This window comes from Natrix helvetica (genome assembly GCF_964273705.1).
Source record: "Natrix helvetica genome assembly, chromosome: 6".
Taxonomy (NCBI): domain Eukaryota; kingdom Metazoa; phylum Chordata; class Lepidosauria; order Squamata; family Natricidae; genus Natrix; species Natrix helvetica.
In genome coordinates, this window is record NC_138553.1 from 7,415,028 (window position 1) to 7,439,580 (window position 24,553).

Genomic DNA, 24,553 nt, shown 5'->3' on the forward strand with positions numbered 1-24,553 from the left:
ACCTCTGGTTATAAGTCCCTGTTTACAGGGCCGTTGCAACTTCGAACAGTCACTACATTTTTATTTTCTAATTTCTTTTAGAAAATTTATGATTTGCTACAAGCTGAGGTCTACCTGTAAAGTCCAACAAATTAGTTTTCATGCCTTAAGGCGAGACTAGAACTCACCAGCTGCTGGCTTCCATCCTGATGCCTTATCACTAGACCAAACTGATTCTGTAACGCACCTACGAAAAACTCTCGGGCAGACCTGACATTATGGGATGGGTCCCTCACATGAATGTCATCTAACCTCCCAGGAAAAAGTCCAGTAGCAAACTTCAGGATTCAGTATTGCCCAGCAAACCTACTGTGACGGTTCTAAGAGTTGCCCTAATTAATTTACGAGCCTAGGGACAAAATTGAAAGTAAAACCACCTACAGGAGTGGGATTCAAAAATTTTTGCTACTGATTCTGTGGGCGTGGCAGGGGAAGGATACTGCAAAATCCCCATTCCCTCCCGATCAGCTGGGACTTGGGAGGCAGAGAATAGATGGGGGCGGGGCCAGCCAGAGGTTCTCTGAACTAACCATTTGCCGGTTCTCCGAACTATTCAAAATTTCTGCTACCGGTTCTCCAGAACTGGTCAGAACCTGCTGAATACCACCTCTGCAACCCTACCTTAAAAGTGGGGAGGGGGAAAAAGAATAGAATATGTGTGGGGCTGGAGCCTAAATCCTCAAAGTCCATTTAGCAAAATCGGTTGCCTGTATATTTTCAACCGGTTTGAGAGGAAATGTAAGGTTAGTAATGGGATCGGGAGTCCGTTCGGAGACAACCACCGACTATTCCAATTCTTAATTCCCTCTTCTTCAAAAACCGTGCAAAATGATCTGAAATTGCACCAAAACGAAGCCACCTTGTGTTTCCAGTGTTATAATTCTCCCAGGAGGGAGGCTGAAAATGATTAATCAATTAATCAGAATAGAAACATTGAAAGTAAAAGGAAGTGGATGCTGCTCCCACATATAATATATTAATGCACATTATGAAAACACTGGCTAATCATGAGATATGATGAAAGTGTTGTGTTTAGCATGAGGAACCTGAATTGTGCAGATCTCTTCTCATAATTGACTTTGAGGGGGCACACTGGTCAAGAAAGTAACTGAAAACATTTTTGATGGCCTTGAAAAAGAGCATAAGACTGCACAAGAAATGCCTGACAGCACTGAGAGACACAGTGCCATCTAGTGACTTAACCACGGAATGACATTATCCATGCAGCCACACGTTACCGCCAGATGGAACATCCCATGCAAAGGAAGGAAGGAAGTGTAAGAACTTACCGAGTAATTAACTAAAAAATAAAACTAAGTCATTTATCCCATGCGTTTTAGATACACGTGTTCAGGGACTGGCCATCTTTATAATCCTCCCAAGGATTTAGGAGAAAGGAACCTAAAAATATGAGGTCATTTAAGGTTACGAAAGATGAGTTTCGAACTGTTCATCTAGCACTGCAAAAGTTCTGGCTTTTCAATTTGGAAACTGAGCACTGCCTATGAGATAGCAAAATGCCATTGTATTCCTCAACCTACCCCCCCCCCCACCAAGAGAGACATTGAAGAAATCAAAGACGTTATGAATGGGAAATCTGTTTTGGCAATCACGTATGTTAGAAAAGAAAGAACAATTCTACAGTTATCCCCCTGAGCAAGCTGCTCCTACCTTCCGGCCTCCAATCCTTCTCTTGGCAGTTCAGGGTTGCTGATAGATTGAATCATATCAAAGCATTCCTTCTTCTCCATTTGGGTCTGGAATACAAAGAAGACGTATTCCTTCAGCCAAGTGACAAAAATGTGGCCATGCAAGTTACTAAATCATTTTCCTGACATTGTTCGTGTTGTTTGGTGAAGACTGGTAGGTTAGCAAAACAAAAAACCCAACACTCTAGCTACAGGTAGCCCTAAACTTAAAACCATCCGTTTAGTGACTTTTGAAGCTAGGGAATTCTGGGAATTGAAGTCCACATGCCTTAAAGCAGGGGGTTGATGGCCAAATATGGCCTTTTCAGGCTCGTGCTTCGGTGTAGACATTTCCCAGTGAGACAAACTGAGACAAGAAGATCATTTTATTACAATTTATCAGAATATTCAGACAAAAGATTCCTCATTCAAAGAGGGAAACCCGATCTTAAGCTTGCATCCCCTTTTATCGTTAACATAACAAAGAAATCTGAAAGAGGAAAGTTGCTTGGACAGGATAATAGCATGCATGTTTATTAAAATGTGGTCCGAAGGGGAATAAATTGTAAGGAGAAAGGTTGCTTAGGGTTCACAAGAGATAAGCCAGTCCCCAATTTGTACTAACTAAGTTTTCTTACCAGGAACTAGTCTCCAGCTTGTTTATCGGTTTAGGAATGTTAAAAGCTCATAAATCTTGAACAGCACTTTAAAAGAAAGAATATAAAATCAGATTAAAATACAAACCAACTATGTTAGTTAACAAATAACAAAACCCATGTTATTTGCCCCTCAGGGTGGAAGTAACAAATGGTGATCGCATGCAACTCCCAAAATCCCCTGGAATACTGCATCCAGTTTTCGTCACCCCATTACCAAAAAGATGCTGAGACTTCGGAAAAAGTGCAAAGAAGAGCAGTTAAGATGATTAAAGGTCTGGAGAGAAAAACATATGGAGAACGGTTGCAGGATTTGGGTTTGGCTAGTCTAGAGAAAAGAAGGACCAGGGGGGGACATGAGAGCAGTTTTGCTAAATCTAAGGGGTTGCCACAAAGAAGAGGAAATTAATCAACCTATTCTCCAAAGCACCTGAAAGCAGGACAGGAAGCAATGGGTGGAAACTAATCAAGGAGAGAAGCCACTTAGAACTAAGGAGAAATTTCCTGACACTGAGGACAATTAACCAGTGGAACGACTTGCCTCCAGAGGTTGTGGGGGCTCCATCACCAGACGTTTTTAGGAAGAGACTGGACAGTCCCTTGTCTGAAATAGTATAGAATAATTCCCTCTTTTCTGTAAGAGTCCTTCAAGTACTAGAAGAGAGTTATCATGCCCCTTCTAATCCTTCTCTTCAATAGGCTAGAACAGTGATGGCGAGCCTTTTTGGCACCAAATGCCCAAGAAAATATGCATGTACATGCATGCACAACGGAGCTCCGGAAACCCGAAACCAAACTGGCTGGCGTGGGCATGCCTGTTTCTTGGCCATTTTTTGTTGTTTTTCGGGCCATTGTCAGGCTGTTTTTCGGGATGTTTTCAGGACGTTTTGGGGCTGTTTTTTGGGACAAGAACGGTCCCCAAAATGGCCTGAAAACAGCCCCCCAAAAACAGCCCCCCAAAATGGCCTGAAAATGGTCTGGGCTTTGGCCATTTTTTGGCTGTTACAATACAATACAATACAATAGTAGAGTTGGAAGGGACCTTGGAGGTCTTCTAGTCCAACCCCCTGCCTAGGCAGAAACCCTTATACCGTTCCAGACAAATGGCTATCCAACATCTTCTTAAAGGTTTCCAGTGTTGGGGCATTCACAACGTCTGGAGGCAACTTCTGTTCCACTGATTAATTGTTCTAACTGTCAGGAAGTTTCTCCTCAGTTCTAAGTTGCTTCTCTCCTTGATTAGTTTCCACCCATTGCTTCTTGTTCTGTCCTCAGGTGTCTTGGAGAATAGCTTGACTCTCTCTTCTTTGTGGCAACCCCTGAGATATTGGAACAATGCTATCATGTTTTTTGGATATTTTCCCAACCGTTTTCAAAGTGTTTTTCAGGCCATTTTTCAGACCAAAAACAGCCTGGAAAAATGGCCCCCAAAACAGCCCTGAAAACGGCCTGTTTTTAAGGCGGGTTTTTTGGCTGTTTTCAGGCCGTTTTCCAGTGCTCCTGCACCCGCAAAGACCAGCTGGCCAGCTTGCATGTGTGTGCCGGAAACCAGGAGAGCAGCTGGCGATGGCACGCGTGTCCACAGAGAGGGCTCTGCGTGCCACCTCTGGCATACGTGCCATAAGTTCGCCATCACGGGGCTAGAATGTACCTACCGTATTTTTCAGAGTATAAGCCGCACTTTTTTCCCTCAAAAAAGAGGCTGAAAATCTGGGTGCATCTTATACACTGAATACAGCATTTTTGGCCTCCCAAAACCCCAACTCCTTCACCAAAATGGCCATGCAGAGCCTTTAGGAGGCTTCCAGAGAGCTCCAGGGGGCTGAGGAGAGCAGAAATGAGTGAAAAACGGGTCATTTTTTGCTCATTTCCGGCCCCACCCCCCAGGAGCACTCTACAAGCCTTCTAAAGCTTTTTTTTTAAAAAAAATGGGCCCGTTTTTGGGAGGTCTGCAGAGTGCAAGAACATTTTTTTTTATTTGCCTCTTCAAAAGAGTGCGTCTTATACTCCGAAAAATAAGGTAGTTCCCTTAACTATCTATCATGTGATTTAACCATATGTCTGAATGGAGGATTCTGGGAGTTGAAGTCCACATATTTTAAAGAGGCCAAGGTTGGCAAAACTCTGACCTGAACAATTTGTATCTTTTATTTCACTAGTTTGCCTCTTTTCCTTTTTTGATTGCCAGTGCCGTTCATTGAGCCGATTCAAGGGCCAGTTCGATATCGTTTCGATCTGCAAATACCCAAATACCTTTTAAATGATAATTTTGCTTTTTTTTAAATTGATGGTATGATTATTGTCCATCAATTCAAAGAATATCAGTCTTTAGGCTTAAGTATTTTCTTAAGTGTTTTCTGATGTTTGAACGAAGGAGCAGTGGAGGTGTTTTCATAGTATATCTAAAGCTCCAAACAAAACATGTTTTTGCTAAATCACTGGTGTTACACCCAGTGCCTTTAACATGTCAAAATATTTGTGAATCTTTTTAGCATGACCTCCAGAGCTTCAGATTGCTAAATTTGTCTTCCAAAGTCCGTCACCTTCCACTTGCAAATTCCAACACTGTTATTGTTGCCGTTGTTATCTCCACATTAGGATTGTGGGTGCCCCCCCCCCCCAAAGCACAGGTAGCCCACAACTTACAGCCATTACGTTTAGTGACTGCTGGAAGTTACAACTCCCTGTGGTAAGAGGGAAAATCCAACATTAGAAATTACATTTGGTCCGGACATTTTCCCCCTATAAATAAATACTCGGGCAATGCCGGATTATCGGCTACCCAAAACAGAACTGTAAGACCAAACTGTGAATGCTACTAAAGATAACGATTCCTTTATAATGATAACAGTATTGCCACCTTGAGTTATACTTTGAGTTATAAAATAATAAAGGTACGATAAAATAATAATAATAAATAAATAGATATCAAATGGAGCATTCTGCAACTTTCTGTTGCAACTCTTCCTGGTGGCCTGTCTATGCGCCAGGCTATTCTTATCACAGCCAGAACAAACAACCTTTGCTCCTTTATAGAAAACTAGCTGATAACCCAGGTATTTATTTATCCCAACCCTCCTTCCATGAACATTGCCGCAATTTCTAATGTTGGGTTTTCCCCCTTACCAGAGGGAGCCCCCTTGTGGAGTACTAGGAAGCCATTACCATGGCAACTCCACAGCGCTGTACAGTAGAAGCCATTTTACAGCAGTATAGTAGAAGCTATTTTATGGCACAACAGGCTATATCTTAACAGAACACACACACACCCGAGGGGTGTTAGGGGTGTCTTACCCCCACAGTATTTGTCTCCAGAGAGTAAGTCATCTGTGTACCAAGTTTGGTTGAAATTGTTCAAGGCGTTCCAGAGTTATGCTGGAACATACACAAACACACACAGCAGTGGTGGAATTCAAAAATGTTTACTATCAGTTCTGTGGGCGTGGCTTGGTGGGCGTGGTAGGGAATGGATACGGTAAACCCTCCCACTCCAGGGGAGGATTACTGCAAAATCCCCATTCCCTCCCAATCATCTGGGACTCGGGAGGCAGAGAATAGATGGGGGCGGGGCCAGCCAGAGGTGGTATTTACCGGTTCTCCGAACAACTCAAAATTTCTGCTACCGGTTCTCCAGAACTGGTCTGAACCTGCTGAATACCAACCTCTGACACACAGCCATTTATACATAGAGAGAAATAGAGTAAACCTCCTTGTAAATTAAATAGGAACCGCTCACCTGCATTATGCAACCACAGAAATATGCAACCTTTGACTTCAAAAGACTTCAAATAGAATGGAGACGGAAACAGGTGAAATGAAATATCACAATACGTCCCTGCCCTCCTTTGTTTTGTTTTGTTTTTGAGTCATATTTCACCACTCATTTTGGCTCAGTTTAAGCATAACAAAATATCCCTCTAGAAAAATGATTCAGTCCAATTAATCGAATTACAAGACTTTTCCACTAAACATTTACATTCATTTTTCATTTCATTCATGTTGGTTTTTCTCTGTCTAACATATTCTACTGAAAAGAAGGACTAGGGGAGACATGATAGCAGTCTTCCAATATCTCAGGGGTTGCCCCAAAGAAGAGGGAGTCAAGCTATTCTCCAAGGCACCTGAGGGTAGAACAAGAAGCAATGGGTGGAAACTAATCAAGGGGAGAAGCAACTTAGAACTGAGGAGAAATTTCCTGACAGTTTGAACAATTAATCAGTGGAACAACTTGCCTGAACTACTCAAAATTTCCAGTACCGGTTCTCCAAACTACTCAAAATTTTCACTACCGGTTCTCCAAACTACTCAAAATTTCTGCTACTGGTTCTCGAACCTACTCAAAATTACTGCTACCAGTTCCCCAAACTACTCAAAATGTCCACTACCAGTTTGGTGGGCATGGCAGGGGAAGGATACTGCAAAATCTCCATTCCCACCCCACTCTGGGGCCAGCCAGAGGTGGCATTTGCCGGTTCTCCAAACTACTCAAAATTTCCGCTACCGGTTTGGTGGGCATGGCTGGTTCTCCAAACTACTCAAAATTTTTGCTACCGGTTCTCCAGAACCTATCAGAACCTGTTGGATTTCACCCTGTCACAAGGCTGTTGTGAAGATAAATGCTACCCAGGGCACAGAATGATGCATACCGGCATTAAGCAATTTGAAAGAGAATCCTGATAAAAGTGTGTATGTGTATTTATGGAAGGGGCATCTATGTGGAAATATTCCAGAGGTTGAGTTTGTTTTCACTGCAAACAGACTTAGCATCTCCTGTCCCATCATAAGTTGGGTTGGTGACCCTCCTTAAACCGTTCTTTCCCCTTCCAGCTGTTCCTCTCTTCTAAGTTGGCCCCCACCATTTGTGTGTTTTGTAACGTAAAATCTTCAACAAAGCGCTCTTTTCATGGTTTTCTTTCTAAAGCAGAGACATCTGAAATGAAATATTTTGTTTAAAAAAACGGATTTCTAGGCTCACCAAATAGAACTTTGGCAGGAAGGAAGATTACGCCCAAGAGCAAATATTGGGGGAAATTAACCTTAGAACAAAATCTGCTTTCTTTTCCAAACGGTAAAAACTCCAGTGATAAATTTCCTCCCAAATTGCTAAAATCCAGCAATTTTGCTTCATATCCTAAGTCCACACGAAGCCATTTCTGGGAGCACGCGAGGCGTTGCTGTCAGCTGAAGCGCACATGTGTGGGTTGGCAAGCTGATTTTCGGCCTCAGTTTTCCGAATCGAGGGGCGGGTGGGGGGTTGTCCACTGACCCCCTTTGCGTACATCGCCCCTGGCCTCCTTTTCGCTGTCAGAAGCCCTCAGGAACTTCTTTGGTGCTGGATAGTTGCAGCCAGGCCTTGCACACCTCAGCCCATTTCTTCTGCAGCCACCAAGGCTGTCCTGAAGGCCTCTGTAGTTAATATCAGAGCTTCAGATCGATCCACAGCTTAATTTTTACCTGTGCACCCTGGAGTGGGTGGGGTCTTAATTAGGGCTTATTTTGGGGGCAGGACTTATATTGGGTGCATATGAAAAAAATCAAACTAGGACTTACTTTCTGAGTAGGTCGTATTTTCAAGGGAAAACTGTCTGTCTGTCTGTCTATCTATCTATCTATCTATCTATCTATCTATCTATCTATCTATCTATCTAATTTCTCTCTCTCTCTCTCTTCCTCTCTCTTCTCTATCATTTATCTATCTATTTATCTATCTATCTACCTACTGTATCTATCTCTGTCTATCTAATCGCTATTTGTTTGTTTGTTTTTGTTTTGTTTTTATTGGATTTTTATGCCACCCTTCTCCCAAAGGACTCAGGGCGGCGTACAACATTAAAAAACACACATCCCAAAAGTTAAAAAGAAATTAAATACATATCCAAAAAAAAAAGCCGAATTTATAGGACAATACATTTAAAAATGAGTTAAAATTAACATTAAAATTAAAATTAATCTCTTTCTCTCGTTTGTCTGTCTGTCTGTCTGTCTGTCTATCTATCTATCTATCTATCTATCTATCTGTCTATCTATCTGTCTATCTATCTTCTCTCTCTCTCTCTCTCTCTTCTTCTCTCTTCACTAGCATTTATCTATCTATCTACCTACCTATCTCTCTCTATCCAATCGCTATTTAATCTCTTTCTCTCATTTGTCTGTCTGTTTCTCTGTGTATTTATCTTCTCTCTCTCTCTGTTCTCTATCATCTATCTCTCTATTTATCTCTATCTAATCACTATTTAATCTTTATCTCATCCATCTATCATCTATCTATCTATCTATCTATCTATCATCTATCTATCTATCTATCTATCTATCTATCTATCTATCTATCTATCTATCTATCTACCTTATCTATCATCTATCTATCTCTAATCTGTCTCTCACTTTGTCTCTCTCTCTCTCTTCTCTATCATTTATCTATCTATCAACTCTCTATATGTGTCATTACCTGTTGAGCTGCTTTCTTGGCACGTGTACATGTATGAGCGTGTGGGTATGAAGATTTGTCTAGAAGATGCAGTGCTTCTTTGTAATTTTATTAATTTAACCCCAAGTAACGTTGGATTATTGGCCCTATTTTGCAGTTCAGAAAGCCAGTATTAACCAAATGCATTTCTAGCCAGTTAATTCAATCATTATTCAATTACAGAGCCCCAGTTATTGATTGCTGATGAAACGGTCTTGCAGAGAGTGGAATAATCGATTCCCAAAAAAGTTTTTTTTATTAAAAACTCATGTCTGGAATATGCGATGCTTTCCCAGGGGGCCAGAGAGAAATATTTCCACTCAATGTATGGTTAATTTGATTAGCTATTGAAGAAATGGCCCAGTCTCTTTTCCTTAGCTCAGACTTGAATTAATCTTGAGAGGCAGATGAAAACATGATTTGATTTTTCCAAAGGGCTAAATTGGATTCGGTCGATTGCATCGCTCAAAAATTTGGCTGCGGCTCCTTTGTTGCATTTGTTCAGTAACTGGTCTCAAATTCATACTCACCTTACAGGAAGATGGGATTCATACATAGAACATAGAGCAGAACATAGAATAACAGAATAACAAAGTTGGAAAGGACCTTGGTGGTCTTCTAGTCCAACCCACTGCTCGAACAGGAGTCCCCATGTCGTAAAAACCTCTAGTGATGAAGCAGCCACAACTTCTGGTGGCAAACTGTTCCACTGATTAATTGTTCCTATCGTCAGGAAATTTCTCCTTAGTTCTAAATTGCTTCTTTCCTTGATTAGTTTCCACCCATTGCTTCTTGTCCTGCCATCGGGTGCTTTGGAGAATAGCTTGACTCCCTCTTTTTTGTGGCAGCCCCTGAGGTATTGGAAGACTGCTCTCATGTCTCCCCTAGTCCTTCTTTTCATTAAACTAGACCAGGGATCGGCAATCTGGCGCTCTGGAGCCGCATGTGGCTCTTTCAACCCTCTGTTGCAGCTCCCTGATAGGACTTTCAGTTAGGACAGGTAGAGGAAAAAGGATGCCATGCTAGGAGGAGACTCTATGGTGGGGAAACCGGACTTTGGTCGGTAGACGAAAAAAGACACCGTCCTAGGAGACTCTATGGTAGGGCAACCTGACTTCTGGTTGGCTCCAGAATTGAACGGGGGACTTCTGGTTAGGAGCTTTGTGATCTCTGAGTGTTTAAGGTTGCAGATCCCTGAACTAGACATACCCAGTTTCCCATGGTGTTTACATGTCAGTGGATTGGTTGCCTATCTTCAGAAGAAGCATCCAGTCCATCTATTACAGGATGTCCTCACCTTACGACCATTCATTTAGCCACCATTCAAAGTGACAAAGGCGCTGAAAAGCCATTGTAGCCATCCCCCCAATAATCACATGACCAAAAATTCAGGTGCTTGGCAGGCACTTACTTTTTAGTTGCTTCCCCCCCCCCCCCCAGAAAATGTTTATTTTTTTTAGTGTCTTACACACCATTTTAAGTATATATTCACATAATTCTTCTTCTTCTTTACATTTGTCATTCTTATACATTTATTATTTCATTTTAATAGGTTATAATATACAGTTTGGGTTGCTTTGTTTACCATCCCTTCCCCCTGTTGTAAAGCCAGCTTGTTTTCCCTTTCTTTTCTCCCTCCCTCCCTTCTCTACTTTCTTCCTTCCTCCTCTCCTTTCCCTTCCTTCTTCCCTTACCATTCTCTTACTCCCACTCTTCATTTTCCCCTTACTGCCCTCTCTTCTTCTTTCTCTCCTTTCCACCTTCCTCTCCTTATCTCTTTCTTCTTCCCTTACCTCTCCCCTAGTCTTCCTCTTCCCCTTCCTACCCTCTCTTCTCTTCCTCTCCCTTCCACCCTCCTCTCATTACCTCTTTCTTCTTCCCTTACTTCTCCCCTACTCTTCCTCTTCCCCTTCCTATCCTCTCTTCTTCTCTTCCTTCCACCTTCCTCTCCTTATCTCTTTCTTCTTCCCTTACCTCTCCCCTACTCTTCTTCTTCCCCTTCCTACCCTCTCTTCTCTTCCTCTCCCTTCCACCCTCCTCTCATTACCTCTTTCTTCTTCCCTTACTTCTCCCCTACTCTTCCTCTTCCCCTTCCTATCCTCTCTTCTTCTCTTCCTTCCACCTTCCTCTCCTTATCTCTTTCTTCTTCCCTTACCTCTCCCCTACTCTTCTTCTTCCCCTTCCTACCCTCTCTCCTTCTCTTCCTCTCCCTTCTACCCTCCTCTCCTTACCTCTTTCTTCTTTTTCCCCTCAGGCATGCACTCACAATGATTGCAACACCCCAGGATGAGTGGATTGACATTTGCAAACTTCTCAGCTGTCTTCCAACAAGCCAAGTCAAGGGGGGAGGGAGTCAGATTCACTTAATGACTCCCTAATTCACATAACGGCTGCAGTGATTTGCTTAGCAACAACTATGGCCAAAAAGCTGGCCATGACTCACTTAACAACCATTTTGCTTAAAAGACACATTCTGCCTCCAATTGTGGTCATAAGTCGAGGACTTCTGTATAATAATAATAATAATAATAATAATAATAATAATAATAATAATAATAATAATAATAATAATAATAATAATAATAATAATTTTATTTGATTAGCCGCAACCCTCTCCCGAAGGACTCGGGGCGGCGTACAATCAAAACGGATAAAAATACACATAAGACAAACATATATACAAAAGAACAAAGACATATACATATGTGCATGGAGGAGGATTGACTTATAAGTGAAAGACATTTAAAAATACAATTTAAAATCCCCTTAAATAAAATTACTAAATTAAAAAAAAACCATCAGGTTTTTTTTATGGAATAGCATGGTTTCGAAAGAGTCCTTAAGGCAACTTGGGAATTGGATCTAAGCTGAATTTTACTCAAGAGGGTCGGAACTTCAATCAGGAGGACAAATATAACTCACACCACTGCAACAACAAAGGATTGAGGGGGGTCCTTTGTGCCTTTGTGACCATTCTAAAGGCAGTCCTTGACTTACGACCACGACTGAGCTCAACATTTCTGTGGCTAAGCGAGATGCATATTGAGCTTTGCCCCTTTTCACAACCTTTCTTGCCACCGTTGTTAAGCGACTCACTGCCGTCGTTAACTTCGTAACACCGTTGTTAAGGGAATCTGGTTTCCCCGTTGACTTTGTTTGTCAGAAGGTCGCAAAAGGGGATCTCGCGATCCCTGGACACTGTGCAACCGTCATAAAACATGAAACCAGTTGCCAATTGTCTGAATTTTGATCACATAACCATGGGGAATGCTGCAATGGTCATAAGTGTGAAACGCGGTCACAGGTCCCTTTCTTTCTGTGCTGTTCTAACTTTGAACGGTCACTAATTGACACAGGTTGTAAATCAAGGATTCCCTGTACTTGCCTGATCCAAGATGACCTCTTGATGGCGACAGAGATTTTTTTTTTAAAAAATTGCTAATCCTTTGCTGCCATCTGCTGGACATGTTGATTTGGCAGCCTAAAGACGATAGCCTTGAATGGATGAATTGGGTGGCACTTATCTAAATATTTGTTCCGGCTACCAGTTTCAAAGCTCGCTTTAGATTTGTAGCATTTTTGGGCAAATGCTGTGCAGTTGGCAAACCTCGACTCTCCTGCAACGTAGCACAATTTTTGTGGCAATTTCTCACCAACATTGAAAGCATCTTTCAGTAGAGTGGTGCGATGGCCTAGAGGTAGAGCCCTTGCCTCACAATGTGTGTGTTCGATCCTCGGTAGCGGCTGATATTTCTCTCTCTGAGCACAACGCGAATATAGCTGCTGAACAAAGCTGCGCATTGGCGACAGGAAGGGCAACCGGCCATTAAACGCTTTGCTAGCTCCATTCAGTTGCCCAGATTCCACCCCGCTAGGGACTATGGGGTCGTTAAATGATGATGATTGAAAGCATCTTTCCGTAATTCTGCATTAACAAGGAATGGAGCTTTTTTTTTTAACAGGGAATGAGAAAGGGAAAATACTAATCTTCAGCCAAACTTTCACAGAATTGACACTTGACTTAATTGCTTAATTGCTGTTATTGACAATCTTGTTAAACAATAACCGAACGCTTGTTTACCTTTTAAAGCTTGCCCGAAGCCTGATTAGTCCCAAGCTCATTATTTACAAAGCTGTTAAATGCCTATTGATTAACTTCCAATGAAAGAAACTTTAAAAAATAAGCTCAAAAGAAATACCCAACGGGCAATGTCCAGACATGGGCAAGTAAATCGCAGTTAATCTGACAGTTGCTTTCATCTAGTATTTCAGGGACGGCGGCTGTCAATCTTGATTCGTGGCTTGGCTCAGTTCTTTGGTTTTGTGGCTGACCACGTTGGGTAAACTCTGCCATTCGGGCCAGTTTATAACTTGGTTTATTGCAAAGCCACACCAGCTTATAAGTGTGTTCTGTGAATGTGGCCATTTAGCCGCTGGCTGGGAATTATAAATAGATTTTAAACCATAAAATACCAGTGTTGTGGCCTGCCAGCAGCCAGCGGAGCTGGTGGCAGATTCAGGCAGTGAGGAGGTTGGGGAGGAACATGGGCCAGTCCTGGAGTCTGGGAAAGGCTCGGATGAGGGCTCTGTGTCGGAGGCAGAGATGGGGCCAGGGCCGTCTGACAGTTATCAGCTGCCTTCGGAGTCGGAGATCAGTGGGGCAGAAGAACAGCTGGAGCCTGTTCCCGATGTTCTCATGCGCAGAGCTGCCAGGAGAAGGGAACAGCTAAGGAACAAACTCGGGAGTAAAGGCACAGGTGGACGGTGAATGGCCCCTCCCATAGAGAATAAGGAGGAGCAAAAGGGGAGGGGTGTTTGCAGGAGACAAATTGTTTGTTTCATTAGTGTGAAGATCTGTTTGTGGCTCTCAGAGACTCCTGGCCAAGCGTTTTCTGGAACAGCATTGCAGTTCGCAAGGTATCGTTCAAACTGTTATTCTGTAAATGCCAGATTCAAAGTTGGTATGAAATTACAGAGGCCAGCAGCGCCACCTGGTGGCACTGTTCTTAATGCCCATCTTAGAAATAGGGGGGAAAAACAGACTCAGGTTTATAATAATTACCGCTGCCAGGTAGTTAAAAGTACGTCTCTGATTCGTCTCTGTCAGTCTCTCTCTGATTCCCCCTCTCTCTCCCTCTCTCTGTTCCTCTGTCTGTCTGTCTCACTCACACACACACACACAATTAAAGCAATTTTATTGTTATCTACCTGTATTTTTATTTTTGAAATTTACCGTGAGCTGCTGCATTTCCCAGCCTCGGCTTATACTCGAGTCAATAACTTTTTCCAGTTTTTTGGGGTAAAATTAGGGGTCTCGGCTTATACTCGAGTCGGCTTATACTCAAGTATATACGGTAAATCAAACTGACTGTGAAACGGAAAGCAATATGCACTTCAGAGGTGGGTTCCTACCAGTTCAGACCAGTTCAGCCGAGTAGGTAGTAACTCAGCCGACCACACACCTAAACCAGTTCTATTGGTGGCGCCTATCTTGTTTTTTGCTTCTGCGCATGCACAGAAGCAATTTTTTAAATACTGCGCATGGCATGCACAGCAGTAAAAGAAGCCAGGACCCACCCCTGAAGCACTTCCCTGATTAGAGTAACAACAAGAACAACAGGGGGAAAAAAAGAATAAAGCCAAAGAGGTAAGCAGGAAGAAAAAAACAGAGCAGGATTACAATGATGGGAAGTGGGAGGATCCTGACAGTTACTATTATTAGTCTAAGGAGGGCAAATTGATTCAACCCTGTTCCTTAAGCACGAAACAGCAATTCAGTTTCAATGCCAGCACTTAAAGGCCGATTCTGAAGAGGGAGACAAGGTTGGGATCAGTTTGGTCAACCGAGTGGGACTCAAGAGCTTCATGGATTTATAACTGGCTGACAAACTGTACTCAAAGAGTAACCCTTAATGGATCTATGTCTACACGGAGGGAAGGAAGTAGTGGAGTACCACAAGGTTCTGTCTTAGGCCCAGGACTCTTCAATGCACTCATAAATGACTTAGATGAGGGAATAGAAGGGGAACTCATCAAATTTGCAGAGGACACTAAGCTGGCAGGAATAGCCAACACTCCAGAAGATAGGCTTAAGATACAGAAGGATCTTGACAGACTTGAACACTGGGCCCTCTCCAACAACATGAAATTCAACGTAGAGAAAAGTAAAGTAAACCAAAAGTGCCCATATAGACTGGGTGAAACCAGGCTTAAGAGCAGTGACTGTGAGAGGGATCTTGGAGTCTTAGTGGACAACCGGATAAATAGGAGCCAGCAGTGTGCGGCAGCAGCCAAAAAAGCCAATGCAATCCTAAACTGCATTAACAAAGGGATACAATTAAGATCAAGTGATGGACTAATACCACTCTATAAAGCAGGGGTGTCCAAAGTTGGGAACTTTAAGACTTGTGGACTTCAACTCCCAGAATTCCCCAGCCAGCATGGCTGGCTGGGGAATTCTGGGAGTTGAAGTCCACAAGTCTTAAAGTTCCCAACTTTGGACACCCCTGCTATAAAGCCTTAGAAAAGCCACACCTAGAGCACTGCATCCAGTTTTGGTTACCCCACTATAGAAAAGATGTTGAGACTCTCTAGAAAGAGTGCAGAGAAGAGCAAGCAAGATGATTAGGAAGATGATATGAAGAACGGTTGGCCGGAATCGGGTATGTCTAATGTAAGGAAGACATAAACTTGAAATAGAATGGAGACGGAAACAGGTGAAATGAAATATCACAATACTCCCCTGCTCTCCTTTTTTTTGGAGTGATATTTCACCACACATCTGGGCTCAGTTGAAGTATAACAAAACATCCCTCTAGAAAAATGATTCAGTCCAATTAATCGAATTACAAGAGTTTTCCGCTAAACTTCTTTTTTTAAAAAAAATTGCCGTTACATTCATTTTTCATTTCATTCATCTTGCTTCTCTCTGTCTAACCTAGTCTACTGAAAAGAAGGACCAGGGGAGACAGGATAGCAGTGTTCCAACATCTCAGGGGTTGCCACAAAGAAGAGGGAGTCAAGCTATTCTCCAAAGCACCTGAGGGTAGAACAAGAAGCAATGGGTGGAAACTAATCAAGGAGAGAAGCAACCGAGAAACAAAGAGTATTTTCCTGATGGAACAATTAATCGGTGAAATGACTTGCCTCCAGAAATTGTGGGATGCTCCAACACTGGAACTTTTTAAAAAAGGGATTGGACAATCATTTGTCTGAAATGGTAGGTTTTCCTGCCTAAGCAGGTGGTTAGACTAGAAGACCAACTGTGTTGTTCTGTTCTGTTCTGTTCTGTTCTGTTCTGTTCTACTCTACTCTACTCTACTCTACTCTACTCTCTTTTAATTCAATTCCACTCCATTATTCTATTCTATTCTATTCTGTTCTATTCTGTTTTTCTCGTTTCTTAATCCTCTCTTTTAAACTGCAGAAGAGCTGATGCATATTCTCACCAATAGAGGGCAGTCTCTTACTGAAATCTAAAACTTTCAAATATTGTCCAGAAGGACGAATTCTGGGCAGGAAATGTTCAGCATGGTTTTTTAGCTTTGACCTCTGCTTGGAGGGGTTGTGGAATCATGAACTAATGTAAGTTCCTGGAACATCAGGGATTAACAATGTTTGGTTTTCTGAAAGATCTTTTACAATAAAATTATGTGGGTTGCACAAAAGAGAGGCGGGAGGAAGGAGGGAGGGAGGGGGAAGAGGAGGAAGAGGAGGGGAAGGAGAAGAAGGGAAGGAGGAGGAGGAAAGAAGGAGCAGATTAATAAAGAGAGGGAAAAGCAGAAGAAAATGGAAAGGAGAAGGAGAGATTACAAGAAGAGCCAAAGAAAAGAGGAGAAGGAGATGTGGTGGGGGGGGAAAGGAGGAGAAGAGGAAGAGGAGGACTAAGAGGAAGAGAAGGAGAAGGAGGAAGAGGAGAAAGGGAAGAGGAGAAGGAGAGTACAACAAAGAGGAGGAGGAGGAGATTAAGATGTTTCAAAGGAAAGAGGAGAAGGAAATGGGGGGAAAGGAGGAGAAGAGGAAGAGGAGGACTGAGAGGGAGACAAAAAGAGGAAGAGAAGAAGGAGGAAGAGGAGAAGGAGACTGCAATGAAGAGGAGGAGGAGGAGGAGATTAAGATGTTCCAAAGGAAAGAGGAGAAGGAAATGGGGGAAAAGAAGGAGAAGAGGAAGAAGACTAAGATGAAGTGATGTCCCGGTGTGTGGAAGCCGTACGGGTCTGGATGGATGACAACCGACTCAAGCTCAACCCCTCCAAGACGGAGTGGCTGTGGGTTCCGGCCCCCCGGTTCAACCAGTTAATTCCATCCCTGGCCATTGGGGGCGTACAACTTGCCCCCGTGGAGCGGGCGCGCAATTTGGGCATCCTCCTGGATGCCCGGCTGTCCATGGATGACCATGTGACAGCCGTGGCAAGGGGGGCGTTCCACCAGGTTCGCCTGGTGCGCCAATTGCGCCCCCTACTGGACCGGGACGCCTTGCGCACAGTCACTCATGCACTGGTGACGTCTCGCCTGGACTACTGTAACGCTCTCTACATGGGGCTTCCCTTGAAATGCACTCGGAGACTGCAGTTGGTCCAGAATGCAGCCGCGTGGGTAATTATGGGGAGTACAAGGTACTCCCATGTGACACCTCTCCTGCGCGAGCTGCACTGGCTTCCTGTGGTCTATCGGGTGCGTTTCAAGGTCTTGATAACGATCTTTAAAGCGCTCCATGGCTCAGGACCTAGATACCTGCGGGATCGTATTCTGCCCCATACATCACTGCGACCAATTCGCTCGCACAGAGAGGGACTCCTCCAGGTGCCGTCCACCAGACAATGTCGGGGGGCGGCGCCTAGGAGCAGAGCCTTCTCTGTGGCGGGCCGAGCCCTGTGGAATGACCTCCCCCCGGATATTAGGATTACCTCTGACCTCCGCGCCTTCCGTGTAAAGCTCAAGACCCACCTATTCCAAGTAGCTGGCCTGGCTCAACCATAGTTTGATGATATCGCTCCTGACGGGTTTTTTAATTTTGTGATTGTATTTAGGGGATTTTAAACTGTGATTTTAATTGTTTCCATCTATCTGTCTACCTCCTCCACGTATATGTCTATTTTGTGTTTGTATTGTCCATATTTGTATTTTATATGTTTTTATTGTACGCCGCCCCGAGTCCTTTGGGAGAGGGTGCGGCTAACAAATAAAATTTTATTATTATTATTATTATTATGAAGACAAAAAGAGGAAGAGAAGGAGAAGGAGGAAAAGGAGAAGGGCAAGAGGAGAAGGATACAATGAGGAGGAGGAGCCAAAGGAAAGAGGAAGAGGAGGAGGAGAAGACTAAGATGAAGATGATAAAGAGGAGGAGGAAGAGAAGGAGAACAAAAAGTATGAGCAGGAAGAGGAAGAAGGATTCATGATAAACCCATCAATCATCCTAAAATTCGTTGGCAACGGAAGAGCCTTCCCAACCTAATTCTCTCCCGTGATGTTGGATTGCAAGTCCCATAATTCATGGCTGGGAATGAGGCAAACCGTCATGTCAACAGATCCGGGAGCCAGAGAATTAGGGACTGGGAATTAGGGACTCCATCCCACAAGCCAAGAAAGGATGCAAAATATTTTATATTCAGTAGATTCAACCTTTGGCATCTCCCGCAAAAAGGAACACAAGAGGATGCGGCGGGAAAGACGCTTCCTGCCTCAGCCTGTTTGCCTCTCAAACAATGTTAGGCAGATGGCAAAATCATAGTTTAGGGCAGTCATGGCTAAGCTTTTTGTCACTGCGTGCTGAAAGTGTGCGTGTGTGCACAATAGCACCCACAACCATAATGCAATGTGCGCACGACACCCTCCCACACGCCCTCTTCCCCTGCACATGCGCGCCCCCCTCCGCTCCCTCCCATGCCTGCGCGCGCGGCCAGTCCTGTACCCCGTTTTGGGCCTAGAAGGCCTCCCTGCAGCCTCCTGGGGCCAAAAACCATGCTCCCGTGTTCTCCCATGCCCCCCACGCATGTGCATGCAACACCCCCCCCCATGTACGTCTCCCACATGTGTCTCACACATCCGTGGCAAAGACCCGAAATTCAACTGGCTGGCGGGAGGCGTGTGCGCCTACGTGGTGGAGCTGAGCTGGGGCGACAGCTGACATGCCTGCAGAGAGGGCTCTGCGTGCCACTTGTGACATGGGTTTGCCATCACGGGTTTAGTGTGACCGGTTGCACAAGTGCGTTTGGGCATCTTAAGGGAAATGTACAGGTTTCACCCTCTCCATAAACGACCCACTGGTAGTCAGGGCAATTTTAAGCTGTGTTATTTTGGGGGGATAAAATAAGAGCAAAATTCACTTGACAAATTAAATCCAAACAGAACTTCCAAGGCAATCTCCTCCTTCTCACTATTCCCTCTTTGGCTTGTGTGGAAATGGGGAAGCCAAACCGCAAGTCCTTGAGTTACAACAGTTCACTTAGTGAGCGTTCGATGTTATGACGATGCCGAAAAAAGTGACGTACGACCATTTTTCACCCTTAGGACGATGGCCACGTCCCCGTGGTCAAGTGATTTACATTCAGGTGCTTGACAACTGACTCGTATTTATGGCGGACGCAGCGTCCCGGGGTCACATGATCCCGTCTTGCGACCTCCTGACCAGTAAAGTTAATGGGGAAGCCAGATTCACTTAACAACCTGGGTTACTCATTGAACAACTTCAGTGGTTCGCTTAACAAACGTGGCAAGGAAAGTTGTAAAATGGGGCAAAACTCACTTAACAAACAGCTCACTTAACAACAGAAATTTCAGGCTCAGGCATTTGTTAAGTGAGTTTGCTCCGTTTTACGACTTATGTCGCCAGCTTTGTAAAATGAATCACGGCAGTTCTTAAATTAGTAGCAATTAAGCAAAATGGGCTTTCCCCATGGACTTTGCTCATCGGAAGGGCGCCAAAGGTGATCGCCTGACCCCGGGACGCTGCGACCGTCATAAATATGAGTCAGTTGTCAAGCAACCGAATGTAAATCACGTGATGCTGCAATGGTCATCCGTGTGAACAATGGTCCCAAGTCACTTTTTTCAGTGCCATTGCAACTTCTAAGTAAACTGTTGTAAGTCGAAGACCACCTGTACCATAACAGTCGTTAAGTGTGAAAAAACAGTCATTGAACACTTTTTAAGTGACTTTTTTTTCACTCCACACACCTTCAGTTTTGAGAAACGCTACTTTAACACCAAAATCCACACCACATTGCATGAAGAGGCAAAGTTTTCCACCTTGGGTTCTGACCCACCGTTGGTGCAACTAAATGGGGGGGCGGGGAAATGTCTTTCAATCCTGGCAGAATAGAAAGGAAGGAAGGAAGGAAGGAAGGAAGGAAGGAAGGAAGGAAGGAAGAAAGGAAGGAAGGAAGGAAGGAAGGAAGAAATCAAGAAAGAGAAAGAAAGGAAAGAAAGAAAGAAAGAAAGAAAGAAAGAAAGAAAGAAAGAAAGAAAGAAAGAAAGAAAAGGAAGGAAGGAAAAAATCAGGAAAGAGAAAGGAAGGAAGGAAAGAAAAGGAAGGAAAGGAAGAAAGAGAAAGAAAGAAAGAAGGAAGGAAGGAAGGATAGAGAGAGAGAAAGAAAAAGAAAGAAAGTAAAGAAAGAAGAAAGGAAGGGAAGAAAGGAGAGAAAGAAAGGAAGGAAGGAAAGGAAGGAGAGAAAGAAAGAAAGAAGGAAGAAAGACAGGAAAGAAAGAAAGAAGGAAAGAAAGTAAATAAAGAAGGAAGGAAGGAAGGAAGGGAAGGAAGGAGAGAAAGAAAGAAGGAAGAAAGAAGAAAGAAAAAGACAGGAAAGAAAGAAAGAAAGAAAGAAAGAAAGAAAGAAAGAAAGAAAGAAAGAAAGAAAGAAAGAAAGAAAGAAAGCCACCGCCATTCCCCTGCGCGGATGCAGAGCGCCCCGCAGCTTTACGCATCCCAGGCGCCCGGCTGCCCCTTCTTCAAGCGCAACCCTCCAGTTTTGCACGGAAAAGCAAAAGCGATCCAGCGCGAGGCTGCAGCGAGCCCCTCCCGCTTGAAAGGAGAGAGAGAGAGAGAGAGAGAGAGAGAGAGAGAGAGAGAGAGAGAGAGAGAGGAGGAGCCCTAGTTCTCCTGCTCCAATGAAGAGACGCCCTTGCGCCAAGCCCTCAGGAGCAGCAGCCAATGGACGGCCAACCTGCCCCTTCGTATTTATAGATCCTATTTAAAGGGCCCTCCGGAGGCTCGTTCAGGCTCTCGGGCGTGGCGGGCTTCGCGGGCTGGATCGGAATGCGGAAAAGTCCGCAGTGGGGCCGGGTTGCAAATCTCCCCCCCCCCCAAAAAAAACACCAACCTCTGAGGACCACGTTTGCAAACGGCTGGCGTGGGGGATGGGGCGCTTTGGGAAAGCTGCGAAGCTTAACCGGGATATTATTATTATTATTTGCTGCGCTCTGCGACGCGGAAGATGGAGGGGCTGGGGGTGGGGATGATGGGTTCACACGCCACGCGGGACCCCTGGGTCACCGAGCACCAAAGGAGGGGCTCACCACGTGTCTCAAGACAACGGGGGTCATTGTCCCCATGGTCCACAAAGCGCCTGACCCGCTTTGTAAAGAGCGTGTGAATCACTGCAGGCTTTTAAAAAAGAGACCCATTAGGTCTGACGTGTCCCCGAAGGTGTTTTTTCAAGAGGCAATTGGGTTTTTTTAATTGATTGTTTTGAAGACGTTTCGCTTCTCATCCCAGAAGCTTCTTCAGCTCTGACAAGCTAGTGGAGACTCTAAAGCAGTGTTTCTCAACCTTGGCAACTTGAAGATGTCTGGACTTCAACTCCCAGAATTCCCCAGCCAGCAAATGCTGGCTGGGGAATTCTGGGAGTTGAAGTCCGGACATCTTCAAGTTGCCATGGTTGAGAAACACTGCTCTAAAGGAGTATAATATAAACCCTTCCATTCCACCCATTAGCCTGTCAGAGCTGAAGAAGCTCCTGGGATCAGAAGTGAAACATCTTCAAAAGAAAAAAACAAAACAAAGTCCAGTTGCCTCCTGGAAAAAAAAAAGCACCTTTGGGGCAACCATGACCTGGATGACTGAGAATCTCTACAGATGTTTAGCTATACAATTTGGGATGGACGCCCTTTGAAGGGCGTGGGAGTAGGAATGGATTTCCGGAGGAAAAAAATTGCAGACAACAAGAACCATTTGCTTAGGTGACCCTGAGGACACTGATAAACCTCCAAGGGCTTCAACGACCCTCTTAAAAGGATGCAAACGACCAGCTGTCTGCAAGGACTATAAATCCTTCCATTCCCCACCATCCAGTCAGAGCTGAAGAAGCTTCTTAGATGAAAAGCAAAATGTCTTCAAAAGAAAAAAAAAACCAGAAAGTTCAGCTGCCTCCTGAAAAAAAAGCACCTTTAGGAGACAACCATGTCCAGGATGACGGAGAATCTCTACAGACTTTGCCTAACATCTTATATAGGGGTTGGACTAGAAGACCTCCAAGGGACCTTCCAACGCTTGCTATTCTGTTAATCCGATCCTGGGTTGATGCGTGCCCGGATTTAAACTTTGGGGCACCCAGAGAAAGGAAATGGGGGTTGAAGTTTAGGAGAAAGAAGCAGAACAACAAAGTTGACAGCACATAGTTAAGGTGTGGCTTTTTTTGTGCTAGTTTGGTGCGTGATGTGAATGTAGTCACTTGTCCCTCAACCATGGCACAATTTCATTTGTAAGTACGGGTAAAACAAGATCCAGAGTCTCCCTGAATGAATGGAGCAATCCGGTGTCTTCTGTTTGTTGTGATTGTGATGGCATGCAGGCAACAACGCACACGTATACTTACCTCCCCTTTGTGTCCCAATCATTGTATACTTAATCTCATGGCAGTGTGACAAATGCAATTAAGGTAGCCAGTTTCCATGCAAGATCTGTTTAATTTGTACTTATTTTGTATTTTAAATTTTATGTCATATAGTATGCCTTATTTTAATTATGATGCTTCTGGCACAAATATAAATTTGTAAATCAGAGTTTTAGGCTGTTCTGCAAACACACCAGAAACACAGTGCAATTAAACAATCGCAGCTTAGAATTTTGTGGGGATGCTGCTTTGATAACTGTTTTATGGTCTCAGTTCATAATGGTCTTAGAGCTTTCCCCCCCAAAGGATTTCAGCATATTAACAGGGAAATATTAATTACTCACAGTTTTATTGCGCAGAGTGCAGCTGAGTGACTGTACACCACCCAATATGCCCTCAGTTGACCTTGCAAACCACGGAACTGTGCTTCCTCAACACGATAAGCCAAACCTGATTACTCATGGCTGAGGGCAGGGATGGGGAACCGTGGGCCTTTCGTGACTTGTGGACTTCAACTCCCAGAATTCCTCAGCCAGCCGGGAATTCTGGGAGTTGAAGTCTACAAGTCACAAAAGGCCCCTGGTTCTCCACTTCTGCCTCAGGAATTCTGGGGGTTGAAGTCCTCAAGTCACGAAAGGCCCACGGTTCCTTACTTCTGCCTCAGGAATTCTGGGAGTTGAAGTCCACAAGTCACGAAAGGCCCACGGTTCCTTACTTCTGCCTCAGGAATTCTGGGAGTTGAAGTCCACAAGTCACGAAAGGCCCACGGTTCCTTACTTCTGCCTCAGGAATTCTGGGAGTTGAAGTCCACAAGTCACGAAAGGCCCACGGTTCCTTACTTCTGCCTCAGGAATTCTGGGAGTTGAAGTCCACAAGTCACGAAAGGCCCACGGTTCCTTACTTCTGCCTCAGGAATTCTGGGAGTTGAAGTCCACAAGTCACGAAAGGCCCACGGTTCCTTACTTCTGCCTCAGGAATTCTGGGAGTTGAAGTCCACAAGTCATGAAAGGCCCACGGTTCCTTACTTCTGCCTCAGGAATTCTGGGAGTTGAAGTCCACAAGTCATGAAAGGCCCACAGTTCCTTACTTCTGCCTCAGGAATTCTGGGAGTTGAAGTCCACAAGTCATAACAGGGACTTGGTTCCCCATCCCTGGCTCAAGAATTCTGGGGGTTGAAGTCCTCAAGTCACGAAAGGGCCATGGTTCCCCACTTCTGCTTCAGGAATTCTGGGAGTTGAAGTCCACAAGTCATGAAAGTCCCATGGTTCCCCACTTCTGCCTCAGGAATTCTGGGGGTTGAAGTCCACAAGTCATAAAAGTCCCATGGTTCCCCACTTCTGCCTCAGGAATTCTGGGAGTTGAAGTCCATAAGTCACAAAAGTCCCATGGTTCCCCTCTTCTGCCACAGGAATTCTGGGAGTTGAAGTCCATAAGTCATAAAAGTCCCATGGTTCCCCACTTCTGCCTCAGGAATTCTGGGAGTTGAAGTCCATAAGTCACAAAAGTCCCATGGTTCCCCACTTCTGCCTCAGGAATTCTGGGAGTTGAAGTCCATAAGTCACAAAAGTCCCATGGTTCCCCACTTCTGCCTCAGGAATTCTGGGAGTTGAAGTCCATAAGTCACAAAAGTCCCATGGTTCCCCACTTCTGCCTCAGGAATTCTGGGAGTTGAAGTCCATAAGTCACAAAAGTCCCATGGTTCCCCACTTCTGCCTCAGGAATTCTGGGAGTTGAAGTCCATAAGTCACAAAAGTCCCATGGTTCCCCTTCCCTGCCCTAAGACATGAGTAATCCTCTAGTTTAGGGAAATGAGGAAGGCAACCTTCTTTTGCCTTCCTTAGGATTGACTAACTATATGTCAATGAAGTAAATGGG

The 24,553-nt window shown here is 44.3% G+C and overlaps 1 protein-coding gene across 1 annotated transcript in view; it reads left to right on the plus strand.

Annotated features, from left to right (window-relative positions):
* The window catches only part of CELF2 (CUGBP Elav-like family member 2), an 834,627-nt gene that overhangs the window by 794,286 nt on the left and 15,788 nt on the right, over nt 1-24,553 (plus strand). The gene's annotated exons all lie outside the window — the stretch shown is intronic.